This window comes from Rana temporaria, chromosome 4 (genome assembly GCF_905171775.1).
Source record: "Rana temporaria chromosome 4, aRanTem1.1, whole genome shotgun sequence".
Taxonomy (NCBI): domain Eukaryota; kingdom Metazoa; phylum Chordata; class Amphibia; order Anura; family Ranidae; genus Rana; species Rana temporaria.
Genome location: NC_053492.1, coordinates 19,016,698 through 19,032,572, shown reverse-complemented (window position 1 = coordinate 19,032,572; position 15,875 = coordinate 19,016,698).

Genomic DNA, 15,875 nt, shown 5'->3' with positions numbered 1-15,875 from the left:
CATTACTGGGGGATCAATAATCCCTATCCTTATCATTACTGGGAGGATCATCAATCCCTATCCTTATCATTACTGGGAGGATCATCAATCCCTATCCTTATCATTACTGGGGGGATCATTAATCCCTATCCTTATCATTACTGGGAGGATCAATAATCCCTATCCTTATCATTACTGGGGGATCAATAATCCCTATCCTTATCATTACTGGGAGGATCATCAATCCCTATCCTTATCATTACTGGGGGATCATTAATCCCTATCCTTATCATTACTGGGAGGATCATTAATCCCTATCCTTATCATTACTGGGAGGATCATCAATCCCTATCCTTATCATTACTGGGGGATCATTAATCCCTATCCTTATCATTACTGGGAGGATCATCAATCCCTATCCTTATCATTACTGGGGGGATCATTAATCCCTATCCTTATCATTACTGGGAGGATCATTAATCCCTATCCTTATCATTACTGGGAGGATCATTAATCCCTATCCTTATCATTACTGGGGGGATCATCAATCCCTATCCTTATCATTACTGGGAGGATCATTAATCCCTATCCTTATCATTACTGGGAGGATCATCAATCCCTATCCTTATCATTACTGGGAGGATCATTAATCCCTATCCTTATCATTACTGGGGGGATCATCAATCCCTATCCTTATCATTACTGGGGGGATCATCAATCCCTATCCTTATCATTACTGGGGGATCATCAATCCCTATCCTTATCATTACTGGGAGGATCATTAATCCCTATCCTTATCATTACTGGGAGGATCATTAATCCCTATCCTTATCATTACTGGGGATCATTAATCCCTATCCTTATCATTACTGGAGGATCAATAATCCCTATCCTTATCATTACTGGGAGGATCAATAATCCCTATCCTTATCATTACTGGGAGGATCAATAATCCCTATCCTTATCATTACTGGGGGATCATCAATCCCTATCCTTATCATTACTGGGATGATCAATAATCCCTATCCTTATCATTACTGGGAGGATCATCAATCCCTATCCTTATCATTACTGGGGGATCATTAATCCCTATCCTTATCATTCCTGGGAGGATCATCAATCCCTATCCTTATCATTACTGGGGGATCATTAATCCCTATCCTTATCATTACTGGGGGATCAATAATCCCTATCCTTATCATTACTGGGAGGATCAATAATCCCTATCCTTATCATTACTGGGAGGATCAATAATCCCTATCCTTATCATTACTGGGGGATCATCAATCCCTATCCTTATCATTACTGGGAGGATCAATAATCCCTATCCTTATCATTACTGGGAGGATCATCAATCCCTATCCTTATCATTACTGGGGGATCATCAATCCCTATCCTTATCATTACTGGGGGATCATCAATCCCTATCCTTATCATTACTGGGGGATCATCAATCCCTATCCTTATCATTACTGGGGGATCATCAATCCCTATCCTTATCATTACTGGGAGGATCAATAATCCCTATCCTTATCATTACTGGGAGGATCATTAATCCCTATCCTTATCATTACTGGGAGGATCATTAATCCCTATCCTTATCATTACTGGGAGGATCAATAATCCCTATCCTTATCATTACTGGGAGGATCAATAATCCCTATCCTTATCATTACTGGGAGGATCAATAATCCCTATCCTTATCATTACTGGGAGGATCATTAATCCCTATCCTTATCATTACTGGGAGGATCATTAATCCCTATCCTTATCATTACTGGGAGGATCATTAATCCCTATCCTTATCATTACTGGGGGATCATCAATCCCTATCCTTATCATTACTGGGAGGATCATTAATCCCTATCCTTATCATTACTGGGAGGATCATTAATCCCTATCCTTATCATTACTGGGGGATCATCAATCCCTATCCTTATCATTACTGGGGGATCATTAATCCCTATCCTTATCATTACTGGGAGGATCAATAATCCCTATCCTTATCATTACTGGGAGGATCATTAATCCCTATCCTTATCATTACTGGGGGATCATTAATCCCTATCCTTATCATTACTGGGGGATCATTAATCCCTATCCTTATCATTACTGGGGGATCATTAATCCCTATCCTTATCATTACTGGGGGATCATTAATCCCTATCCTTATCATTACTGGGGGATCATTAATCCCTATCCTTATCATTACTGGGAGGATCATTAATCCCTATCCTTATCATTACTGGGGGGATCATCAATCCCTATCCTTATCATTACTGGGAGGATCAATAATCCCTATCCTTATCATTATTAGGAGGATCATTAATCCCTATCCTTATCATTACTGGGAGGATCATCAATCCCTATCCTTATCATTACTGGGGGATCATCAATCCCTATCCTTATCATTACTGGGGGATCATCAATCCCTATCCTTATCATTACTGGGAGGATCAATAATCCCTATCCTTATCATTACTGGGAGGATCAATAATCCCTATCCTTATCATTACTGGGGGATCATTAATCCCTATCCTTATCATTACTGGGAGGATCATTAATCCCTATCCTTATCATTACTGGGGGGATCATCAATCCCTATCCTTATCATTACTGGGAGGATCAATAATCCCTATCCTTATCATTATTAGGAGGATCATTAATCCCTATCCTTATCATTACTGGGAGGATCATCAATCCCTATCCTTATCATTACTGGGGGATCATCAATCCCTATCCTTATCATTACTGGGGGATCATCAATCCCTATCCTTATCATTACTGGGAGGATCAATAATCCCTATCCTTATCATTACTGGGAGGATCAATAATCCCTATCATTATCATTACTGGGGGATCATCAATCCCTATCCTTATCATTACTGGGGGATCATTAATCCCTATCCTTATCATTACTGGGAGGATCAATAATCCCTATCCTTATCATTACTGGGGGATCATTAATCCCTATCCTTATCATTACTGGGGGATCATTAATCCCTATCCTTATCATTACTGGGGGATCATTAATCCCTATCCTTATCATTACTGGGAGGATCATCAATCCCTATCCTTATCATTACTGGGGGATCATCAATCCCTATCCTTATCATTACTGGGGGATCATCAATCCCTATCCTTATCATTACTGGGGGATCATCAATCCCTATCCTTATCATTACTGGGGGATCATCAATCCCTATCCTTATCATTACTGGGAGGATCAATAATCCCTATCCTTATCATTACTGGGAGGATCATTAATCCCTATCCTTATCATTACTGGGAGGATCATTAATCCCTATCCTTATCATTACTGGGAGGATCATTAATCCCTATCCTTATCATTACTGGGGGATCATCAATCCCTATCCTTATCATTACTGGGGGATCATCAATCCCTATCCTTATCATTACTGGGAGGATCAATAATCCCTATCCTTATCATTACTGGGAGGATCATTAATCCCTATCCTTATCATTACTGGGAGGATCAATAATCCCTATCCTTATCATTACTGGGAGGATCATTAATCCCTATCCTTATCATTACTGGGGGGATCATTAATCCCTATCCTTATCATTACTGGGGGGATCATCAATCCCTATCCTTATCATTACTGGGGGATCAATAATCCCTATCCTTATCATTACTGGGGGGATCATCAATCCCTATCCTTATCATTACTGGGAGGATCAATAATCCCTATCCTTATCATTACTGGGGGGATCATCAATCCCTATCCTTATCATTACTGGAGGATCATTAATCCCTATCCTTATCATTACTGGGAGGATCATTAATCCCTATCCTTATCATTACTGGGAGGATCAATAATCCCTATCCTTATCATTACTGGGAGGATCATTAATCCCTATCCTTATCATTACTGGGGGGATCATCAATCCCTATCCTTATCATTACTGGGGGATCAATAATCCCTATCCTTATCATTACTGGGAGGATCATCAATCCCTATCCTTATCATTACTGGGAGGATCAATAATCCCTATCCTTATCATTACTGGGGGATCATTAATCCCTATCCTTATCATTACTGGGAGGATCATTAATCCCTATCCTTATCATTACTGGGAGGATCATTAATCCCTATCCTTATCATTACTGGGGGATCATCAATCCCTATCCTTATCATTACTGGGAGGATCATTAATCCCTATCCTTATCATTACTGGGGGATCAATAATCCCTATCCTTATCATTACTGGGAGGATCATCAATCCCTATCCTTATCATTACTGGGAGGATCAATAATCCCTATCCTTATCATTACTGGGGGATCATTAATCCCTATCCTTATCATTACTGGGAGGATCAATAATCCCTATCCTTATCATTACTGGGAGGATCATCAATCCCTATCCTTATCATTACTGGGAGGATCATCAATCCCTATCCTTATCATTACTGGGAGGATCAATAATCCCTATCCTTATCATTACTGGGGGATCAATAATCACTTAAGACCCGGACGATTACGCAGCTAAAGGACCCGGCCAGTTTTTGCGATTCTGCACTGCGTCGCTTTAACTGACAATTGCGCGGCCGTGCGACGTGGCTCCCAAACAAAATTGGCGTCCTTTTTTCCCCACAAATAGAGATTTCTTTTGGTGGTATTTGATCACCTCTGCGTTTTTTATTTTTTTGCGCTAAAAACAAAAATAGAGCGACAATTTTGAAAAAAAATGCAATATTTTTTACTTTTTGCTATAATAAATATCCCCCAAAAATATATTAAAAAAATGTTTTTCCTCAGTTTAGGCCGATACGTATTCTTCTACCTATTTTTGTTAAAAAAAAAAACGCAATAAGCGTTTATCGGTTGGTTTGCGCAAAATTTATAGTGTTTACAAAATAGGGGATAGTTTTATTGCATTTTTATTTTTATTTTTACTACTAATGGCGGCGATCAGCGATTTTTTTCGTGACTGCGACATTATGGCGGACACATCTGACAATTTTGACACATTTTTGGGACATTGTCATTTTCACAGCAAAAAATGCATTAAAATTGCATTGTTTATTGTGAAAATGACAGTTTGGGAGTTAACCACAGGGGGCACTGTAGGAGTTATGTTTCACCTAGTGTGTGTTTACAACAGTAGGGGGGTGTGGCTGTAGGTCTGATGTCATTGATTGTGATTCCCTATATAAGGGAACAGACGATCGATGCAGCTGCCACAGTGAAGAACGGGGAAGCTGTGTTTACACACGGCTCTCCCCGTTCATCAGCTCCGGGGACCGATCGCGGGACTCCAGCGGCGATCGGGTCCGTGGGTCACAGAGCTTCGGACCGGGTCGCGGGCGGCTGGGAGGATCATTAATCCCTATCCTTTACACGATATGATACAATGTATCTGTATCATATCGTGTAATGTCACCTCCCCCAGACCCAATGGCGGCTGGTGCTCAACATTTTTGGGGGGGCGCAAATGAAAAAAAAAAAAAAAAAAATTGCAGCCTCACTGTGCCCATCAAACGCAGCCACTGTGCCATTGCTTGTCACCACTGTGCCATGCCATCACCTTTAATTGTCACCACTGTGCCCATTGTTGCCACTGTGCATGTCACTGTGCCCTTTATTTGTTGCCACTGTGCCCATTGTTGCCACTGTGCATGTCACTGTGCCCTTTATTTGTTGCCACTGTGCCCATTGATGCCACTGTGCCCTTTTTTCGCCACTGTGCCCTTTGTCACCACTGTACCCATTGATGCCACTGTGCCCTTTGTCGCCACTGTGCCCTTTGTCACCACTGTACCCATTGTCGCCACTGTGCCCATTGTTGCCACTGTGCCTGTCACTGTGCCCTTTATTTGTTGCCACTGTGTCCATTGTCACCACTGTGCCCATTGATGCCACTGTGCCCTTTTTTCGCCACTGTGCCCATTGATGCCACTGTGCCCTTTTTTCGCCACTGTGCCCTTTGTCACCACTGTGCCCATTGATGCCACTGTGCCCTTTGTCATCACTGTACCCATTGTTGCCTCTGTGCCCATTGTCACCGCTGTGCCATGTAAAATACCCCCCCGCCCTGCACTTACCTTTCTCCTTCCACGTCCCTCGATATCTTCTCCCGCCTTGTTGACGCTTCAGCCAATCAGGTTACCGATAACCAGAATCGGTGAACCTGATTGGCTGAGACGGCCGTCAGTCTTATCCAAGGAACGCACCCCCCCCCCCGTACATCCCCGAGGATAAGACATCCGGGAGATGAGGGCTGTACTCGGAAAGCCTATCAGAGTCGCTGGCTCTGATAGACACTTCCGCACAGCCAACCAGCTGCCGTTATTCAGGCGGTCGGCGCTCAATGTCCGGCCATCTGAATAGTTGCGGCAGCTGGCAACAATAATATGAATTCATGCAATGCATGAATGTATGTTATTCAGTGGCGGTGCGAGAGCCAGAGGGGGCGACGCTCCAGCGCCATCTATAGACGCACCGCCACTGCCCAGACTCCTCCCCCCTCAGGTACATAATACCTGGAATCTCAGGTGACTCCTCAGGTACACAGCGATCATTCTTTTCTAGGAAATCCACACAGACATTTCTTCTACCTGTGTGGACAGATCCGCACCAGACCCTTATCCAAGCATGCAGCCCGCTAGGTCAGGAAAGGGGAGGGGCATCAGGAAAGGGGAGGGGCACTCAATTGTGACATCACAGACCCAGGATGCCTTCTGTCTTTTTTTACACTATGCACCCCCTACTCATTCACATGGGTGGGGGCGGGATCTGGGGACCCCGTTGTTGATGGGGACTTCCAAATTCCAATAACCCCCCTGCTCGCAGACCCCCACCAAGAGTTGTGGACAAGAGGCCCTTGGGGACAAGGTCTGGTATGGATTTTGGGGGGGGGGGGACACCACGCCAATTTGTTTTTACATCTTGGGTTATGGGCACAGTACCCCCCTACCCCTAAAGCACCCCCCATGTTTAGGGCATGTGGTCTGGAATGGTTAGGGAGGGGGCTCCCTTTCCTGACCTGTCGGGCTGCATGCTTGGATAAGACGGTATGGTATGGATTTTGGGGGGGACACCACGCCAATTTGTTTTACACCTTGGGTTATGGGCACAGTACCCCCCTACCCCTAAAGCACCCCCCATGTTCAGGGCATGTGGTCTGGAATGGTTAGGGAGGGGGCTCCCTTTCCTGACCTGTCGGGCTGTATGCTTGGATAAGACGGTATGGTATGGATTTTGGGGGGGGGGACACCACGCCAATTTGTTTTACACCTTGGGTTATGGGCACAGTACCCCCCTACCCCTAAAGCACCCCCCATGTTCAGGGCATGTGGTCTGGAATGGTTAGGGAGGGGGCTCCCTTTCCTGACCTGTCGGGCTGCATGCTTGGATAAGAGGGTATGGTATGGATTTTGGGGGGGGGGACACCACGCCAATTTGTTTTTACACCTTGGGTTATGGGCACAGTACCCCCCTACCCCTAAAGCACCCCCCATGTTTAGGGCATGTGGTCTGGAATGGTTAGGGAGGGGGCTCCCTTTCCTGACCTGTATGCTTGGATAAGACGGTATGGTATGGATTTTGGGGGGGACACCACGCCAATTTGTTTTTACACCTTGGGTTATGGGCACAGTACCCCCCTACCCCTAAAGCACCCCCCATGTTTAGGGCATGTGGTCTGGAATGGTTAGGGAGGGGGCTCCCTTTCCTGACCTGTATGCTTGGATAAGACGGTATGGTATGGATTTTGGGGGGGACACCACGCCAATTTGTTTTTACACCTTGGGTTATGGGCACAGTACCCCCCTACCCCTAAAGCACCCCCCATGTTCAGGGCATGTGGTCTGGAATGGTTAGGGAAGGGGCTCCAATTCCTGACTTGTCGGGCTGCATGCTTGGATAAGAGGGTATGGTATGGATTTTGGGGGGGGGGGGGACACCACGCCAATTTGTTTTTACATCTTGGGCTATGGGCACAGTATGCTTATGCTGAGAGTTTTGGATTCGTTTAATCACCAGAATCGGGTTCAAGTTCTCTTTGTGTGTGAAAGAATGCCCTTCGGCCCTGCAAGCAAATATCGATTGGCATAGGAAAAGCCAACCTAGCAGAAGATGGTTTCGATCCATCGATTTCTGGGCCCAGCTACTGCGCCACTCTGCTCTTGTTGCTGACAGTGGCGGCGCGTCCATAGTGGGCGCAGGAGCGCCGCCCCCTCTCTCCTGCACGCACCCGTCACTCACCAATAGATAGCTTCCGCTGCGCCACTCTGCCACTCTTTGGAAATTTGGAATTCGGAAATTCAAAAATTTGAATATTCAGAGTTTTCGAATTTGCGATTTTTTGAATTCTGCATTTTCGAATTTCTGAATTTTCGAATTTCTAATTTTCCAATTTCCGAATTTTTCGAAATTTTCGAATATTGGAAAATTCGAATTTCAGAAATTTTCGAATTTCCGAAATCTCAAATTTAAAAATTTCCGAAATTCGAATCCGAAATTAACGAAATTACTGAAATTTTGAAAAATTTGAAAATTCGAAATGCGAAAATTTGAGACATAGAAACACTGGGCCAGATCCACAAAGATCTGCCTATCTTTAGGCAGGCGTAGCGTATCTCAGATACACTACGCCGCCGTAACTTAGAGCGTAGTTTCTGTATCCAGAAAGAATTTGTGCCGTAAGTTATAGTCCTTCGGACCATTCTCATCGGATGGACCGATCGTGTGTACGCGGCCTAAGGCCCCTTTCAGATGGACGCCAGTTTTGCCGCAATTAAAAGCATGTACTTTTTCAGTGAAATTCAAGGCTCCGGGCACTGCGATTAGCTGCATTTGTACATTGCGATTACGTGCGTTTAGCTGCGGTAGTCATTTCCATAGCAACCCTTTTTATTTTTTTTTGATTATGATGTGCTTCCTGTTGTTCTTTTTTTTTTTCTCACGCCGCTATCCGCAGTTGACACAAAAGACTGCGATTACATGCGGTTAAGTGTCTATAGCTGCGCTAAATCGCACCTGGACGCATTCAATTCTATTTTTTCTATTCGCACCAAACCGCATGTAACGAAATCGCAGGTAAACACTGTGTGTGAATGAGGCCATAGGAAAACATTGGCCCAGATTCAGTAAGATTTGCGCATTTGTTACGGAGGCGCAGGACAACGTTTTTGCCCTGCGCCCCCGCAAAATTATCTGCGCTGCGCGCGATTCACGGAGCATTAGCTCTGTAAATTGCGTGTGCGCTCTTTAAAATGGCCCTGCGTAAGGGCGCCTAATGTAAATGATCCCGTAGGGGGCGGGAATCATTTAAATTAGGCGCGCTTCCGCGCCGAGCGTAGAGCGCATGCTCAGTCGGGAAACTTTCCCGACGTGCATTGCGGCAAATGACGTCGCAAGGACGTCATTTGCTTCCAGGTGAACGTGAATGGCGTCCAGCGTAGATTTCAAATATCGCAATGCGGGAACGACGGGTATCCTTTAGCATTGGCTGCCCCTGCTATTAGAAGGGGCAGCCTTACGCTAAACACGCCGTACGGAAACGACGTAACTTCCGTACGCAGGGCTCGCGCAACGTTGTGAATCGGTGTTAGTATGCAATTTGCATACTATACACTGAGCACAACGGGAACGCCACCTAGCGGCCATCGCAAGAATGCAGCCTAAGATATGCGGGCATAAGAGCTTTATGCCACGCAGATTTTAGGCTGCAGTCGGCGTTACGATGTTCCTGAAGGAGCATTCGTAACGCCGGCGCAAGTCAGCAATTGCGCTGCATAACTATGGTTACGCAGGCGCAATTGCTCTCTGAATCTGGGCCATTGTGTGCTTTTAGCTGCGGTAGAAAACGAGGAAAATCCGCAGCTAAAAGCACCATTCTATCCGTCTGTGTGAAAGGGGCCTAACAATTGCTCAGCTCCATAGGGGATGTAGGGGGGGGGGGGGGGCAGAGGTGAATGGGTTCAATATCTAGGAATAGTCAATAATGTAACAAGTGGCTCTGGTTGCATCAGGCATGGGTGACACGGGAAGGGCAGGGCCCCCAATCTTTTACTCTTCATTGGGCGCCAGAGTCCAGGGATTAATGCATTAGAGGCGGTCTATTGCACCCGCTCATTGCTGAGCACACAGTGTGGGGGCGCGGGGTCCTGGGCTCTGACAAATACACAATGGGGGGGAGATTTACTACAAATGAAGCATGTATAATCTGGTGCAGCTCTGCATAAAAACCAGCCAGCTTCAAAGTCGCACGATTTTGCCGCGATTTTAAGGAATGCCTGTGTAAGTGGCATCAAAATCGGACCAAAGTGGCGCAGGGACTACTTTGAAGTCGGAACGACCTGAAGTCGCACTAATATATGAATGGTTGTCATTGGAAATCATGGGAAGCGACTTGTCATGCTACTTTTCCGTCAGAAATCGCGGGACACGTCGTATAAGTGTGAAAGGGGCCTTTCCACTTTTGCGACTTGCATGGTTTTCCGATTTTATAAACAGTAGAAGGGTCTTAAAGGGGCATTAAATACCAGGATTGCATTACATACAGATACCTAGATTCAAAGACGCCGCCGCAACTTTAAGGCGGCGTAGCGTATCGTATTTACGCTACGCCGCCTTAAGTCAGAGAGGCAAGTACTGTATTCACAAAGCACTTGCCTCCTAAGTTACGGCGGCGTAGCGTAAATGGGGCGGCGTAAGCGCGCCTAATTCAAATGAGGATGGGGGGGCGTGTTTTATGTAAATTACTCGTGATTGACGTCCGTGTACATATCCCACTGTGCATTGCTCCAAAGTACGCCGCAAGGACGTATTGGTTTCGACGTGGACGTAAATTACGTCCAGCCCCATTCACGGACGACTTACGCAAACGACGTAAAATTTTCAAATTTCGACGCGGGAACGACGGCCATACTTAACATTGACTACTCCTCCTAGGGGGCAGCTTTATCTTTACGCGGCGTATCTCTTACGGAAACGGCGTATCTTTACTGCGATGGGCGCACGTGCGTTCGTGAATCGGCGCATCTAGTCATTTACATATTCTACGCCAAACTCAACGGAAGCGCCACCTAGCGGCCAGCCTAAAAATTACACTTTGAGATACGACGGCGTAGGAGACTTACGCCGCTCGTATCTTAGCCCAATTTAAGCGTATCTGGTTTCCAGAATACGCTTAAATTAACGCCGGCGTAGATTCAGAGTTACGCCGGCGTATCTACTGATACGCCGGCGTAACTCACTCTGAATCTGCCTAAGAATGCAGAGTTCAGGGGGTTACACACAGAGTGCAGAGCTGTCACTTGTAAACACAGAAACCAGACTTCTGTGTTTACAAGTGATTGTGGTGAGCAGGCACCAAAGGGTCTGAGCCAGAGGTGGTGGAACTGAGTTCCCCCTGAAAAAAAGCCCTGGCGACTTGTCATGCGACTTGGGACTGCAAAGTCGCATGACAGGTCGTACCCCATGGTTTCCAATGAGTACCGTTCATATCTGTGCGACTTGAAGTCGCAGCGGCTTCAAAGTAGTCCCTGCACTACTTTGGTCCCACTTTGATGCGACTTGATGTCCATAGACCTCAAGAATACACAGGCATTGCTTCAAGTCGCATCTAAATCGCGGCAAAATCGCGTGACTTTGGGGTTGCAATAGTGGAAACAGAGCCTAAAAGGATAATTAATAGCAACAATAATGGCTGTAAAAAAAATATATATTGGTGTATCCTCACAACAGGAAGTGAGTGAAAATCTCTTCCAAAAGAAGGAAATCCCCTTATCAGAACTAGTGTCCCCATTGGAAGATTTCCCCTCTGTTCCTCTTCTGGTGACAACTATAAAACTCTGTAAAACGCCATCACTTCCTGCACCAGAGAGGGTGGATGCAGGGGCAGCCATCACAAATTTTGGGGCCCCTTACACAGCTTTAGGCAGGGCCCCCCTGGAGCAGAGAACCGGGGGGGGGGGGGGGGGGTGCTGACGGAAAAAAACAAGCGTAATCTCTTCTCTGCTGACGCAAGATAATAACCATGGGGTTACATCGTGCCCCTTACAGGTGTAATGCAAAAAAAAAAAAAATTAACACTGATAGGCGGCGCTGGTATGCGGCACTGATGGGCACTCATAGGCGCCACTGATGGGCACTCATAGGCGGCACTTATGGGTGGAACTTATGGGTGGCACTGATGGGTACATATGGGTAGCACTGATGGGTACATATGGGTGGCACAAATGGCCACTAATAGGTAGGCACTGGGCATGGATGGGCACTGGGAGGTGGCACTAATGCACACTAAGGGGTGGCACTGATGGACACTGAGGGGTGGCACTTGTTTGTTTACTATTTTGCCAATCAGTGCCCATGTTGCCAGTCAGTGCCCATTTGTGGGCACTGATTGGCAAAAAAATAGGCACAATAGATGCCAATCAGTGCCCACAAATGGGCACTGATTGGCATCTATTGTGCCTATTTTTTTTACATGTGGATGGCCATGGGGGATGTACCTGGCCATCCACATGTTGTCCCCTTCCCTGGTGGTCCTGGCATCTTCCCTGTGGCATCCGAGGAGGGGCTGCGCTGATAAACAATCAGCGCGAACCCCCCCCCTGTCAGGAGGCTCTTCCTGTTTACATCGTGATCAAAAAATGTAACATGTGGATGGCCATGTGGTACATACGACGTTGCCCCCTTCCCTGGTGGTCCTGGTGGCGTCTCTGGTGGTCCAGTGTGGGCATCAGCGGGGGGGGCTACACTGATAAACAATCAGCGTATACCCCCCCCTGTCATGAGAGACACCGATCGGCTCTCCTCTACTCGCGTCTGTCAGACACGAGTGAGGAAGAGCCGATCAACGACTCTTCCTGTTTACATCGTGATCAGCCGTGATTGGACACGGCTGATCACGTGGTAAAGATCCTCCGCCGGAGGCTCTTTACCGAGATCGGAGATGCAGGGTGTCAGACTGACACCCCACGGGCGCACGCCGGCATGTTATCCTGCTGGACGTCAATAGACATCCAGTCAGGATTACACAACCACTTCCCAGACGTCAATTGTCTATTGACCGGGCGGGAAGTGGTTAATGTAGGTAAGAACGCTCACATTCCAAAAAGATGAACAGCGCTTTTCAAATATACAAAATGGCAGCGGCGGAGTCCTCGCATCAAATAGTGCATCGTCTGGGGTGATCCCCCACCACTGCCCTCCACGAATATAAAGGCAAGATGACCCCTTGACTGGGAAGCCTTCCCCGGGTGTCCGCCCATCTAGAAAATCACTTCCTGGGGTTATAACCAAGCCTCTACCTGAGTGCTGAGAGGTCACTCTGGATAACCCCAGGACCATTTAAAAGTATGTGTCCAGAACCCTTAAAACATTTATTAAAATAAATACTATAAAATTAATATCAGAAAAATGCCATTGCTGACAACTCACTAATATCTGCCTAGAACATCCACACTTCCTAGTGGACTAAAATGGCGTCCAGGCGTGCATCCCAAGCCTCAATATGAAAGTTGACCCTGGAACCTGGTGTTGAAAACACATGACCACCCCATGGGCAAATCCGAGGGCTGTATGAACAACATGGGAAGGGGCATGTAAAATATACAACACCAGCCCGGACCCGCCCAAATGGCCATTAACCCCACATAGGCGCGATGTGAACGCAATACACGGCCAAAAGCCGGCCAACCAATCGCCGCGTTTTCCCTTCCACTACATTGTGTGGGGAACAAGATGTCATTAACTGGGTTAGGGGGCGTGACGTTACGTGCAGTCCGCACAACACACTGCCTAAAAATCCGTGATACAACGCAATATGCGCGGCAGACCTCGGCCCGCATATCCCATGCGCTCCAAGGGATAGGCAGAAGAGGTAGGCGCGACGTAGACTCGCACCCACCATAACCTCCGGCTTAATCATGTGACCAACACGTGATGAGCCTCAAACCTCGAGGCTTTGGGCGCACACCAGATTCTCGTACAAGTTACGCCGGCGTATCTCCAGATACGCCGTCGTAACTCTGAGTCCGAGCCGTCGTATCTTTGCGCCTGATTCTTAGAATCAGTTACGCATAGATTTCCATTAGATCCGACCAGCGTAAGTCTCTTACGCCGTCGGATCTTAACTGCATATTTACGCTGGCCGCTAGGGGCGTGTACGCCGATTTACGCCTAGAAATATGTAAATCAGCTAGATACGCCAATTCACAAACGTACGCCCGGCCGACGCAGTACAGATGCGCCCGTTTATGTTAGGCTTTTCCCGGAGTAAAGTTACCCCTGCTATATGAGGCGTACCAATGTTAAGTGTGGACGTCGTTCCCGCGTCGAATTTTGAAAATGTTACGTTGTTTGCGCAAGTCGTTCGCGAATAGGGCTTGGGCGTCATTTACGTTCACGTCGAAAGCATTGGCTTCTTGCGGGTTAATTTGGAGCAATGCGCACTGGGATACTTTCACGGACGGCGCAAGCGTCATTTACGTTCACGTCGAAAGCATTGGCTTCTTGCGGGTTAATTTGGAGCAATGCACACTGGGATACTTTCACGGACGGCGCATGCGCCATTCGTAAAAAGCGTCATTTACGCGGGGTCACATAAAATTTACATAACACACGCCCACATCTACCACATTTGAATTAGGCGGGCTTACGCCGGCCTATTTACGCTACGCCGCCGCAACTTTGGTTTGAGAATACGGCACTTGCCTGTCAAAGTTGCGGAGGCGTAACGTAAATAGGATACGTTACGCCCGCACAAAGATACGCGGTTCTACGTGAATCCGGGCCTTGGTGTTCTTACCTACATTAACCACTTCCCGCCCGGTCAATAGACAATTGACGTCCGGGAAGTGGTTCTGAAATCCTGACTGGACGTCTATTGACGTCCAGCAGGATAACATGCTGGCGCGCGCCGATCGGTGGTGCGGGGTGTCAGTCTGACACCCTGCATCTCCGATCTCGGTAAAGAGCCTCCGGCGGAGGCTCTTTACCACGTGATCAGCCGTGTCCAATCACGGCTGATCACGATGTAAACAGGAAGAGTCGTTGATCGGCTTTTCCTCACTCGTGTCTGACAGACGCGAGTAGAGGAGAGCCGATTGGAGGCTCTCATGACAGGGGTGGTATACGCTGATTGTTTATCAGCGTAGCCCCCCCCCCCGCTGATGCCCACACTGGACCACCAGGGACGCCACCAGGACCACCCCTCAGTGTCCATCAGTGCCACCCCTCAGTGTCCATCAGTGCCACCCCTCAGTGTCCACCAGTGCCACCCCTCAGTGTCCACCAGTGCCACCCCTCAGTGCCCACCAGTGCCACCCCTCAGTGTCCATCAGTGCCACCCCTCAGTGTCCATCAGTGCCAGCCCTCAGTGTCCATCAGTGCCACCTCTCACTGACCACAGTAGATGCGAACTCTTCATGGACGTAGTTACTAGTCGTAGTAGCGATGTACAGCAGCACACCACGCTGCACATACACTCACCGGCCACTTTATTAGGTACACCTGTTCTATGGCTTGGTAACACAAATTGCTAATCAGCCAATCGCATGGCAGCAACTCAATGCATTAAGGCACCTAGACGTGGTGAAGACCACTTGCTGAAGTTCAAACCGAGCATCAGAATGGGGAAAAAAGGGGATTCAAGTGAATTTTGAACGTGACATGGTTGTTGGTGCCAGACGGGGCGGGTGTGTGTATATATATATGTGATTTTCACGCACAACCATCTCTCGGGATTACAGAAAATGATCCAGAAAAGAGAAAATATCCGGTTGTGTGGAGGAAAATGCCTTGTTGGGGTCAGATGAGGCACACTTTGGCCCCCTTAGTACCAATTGAGCATCGTTTACACGCCACGGCCTCCCTGAGTATTATTGGTGACCATGTCCATCCCTTTATGACTACAGTGTCCCC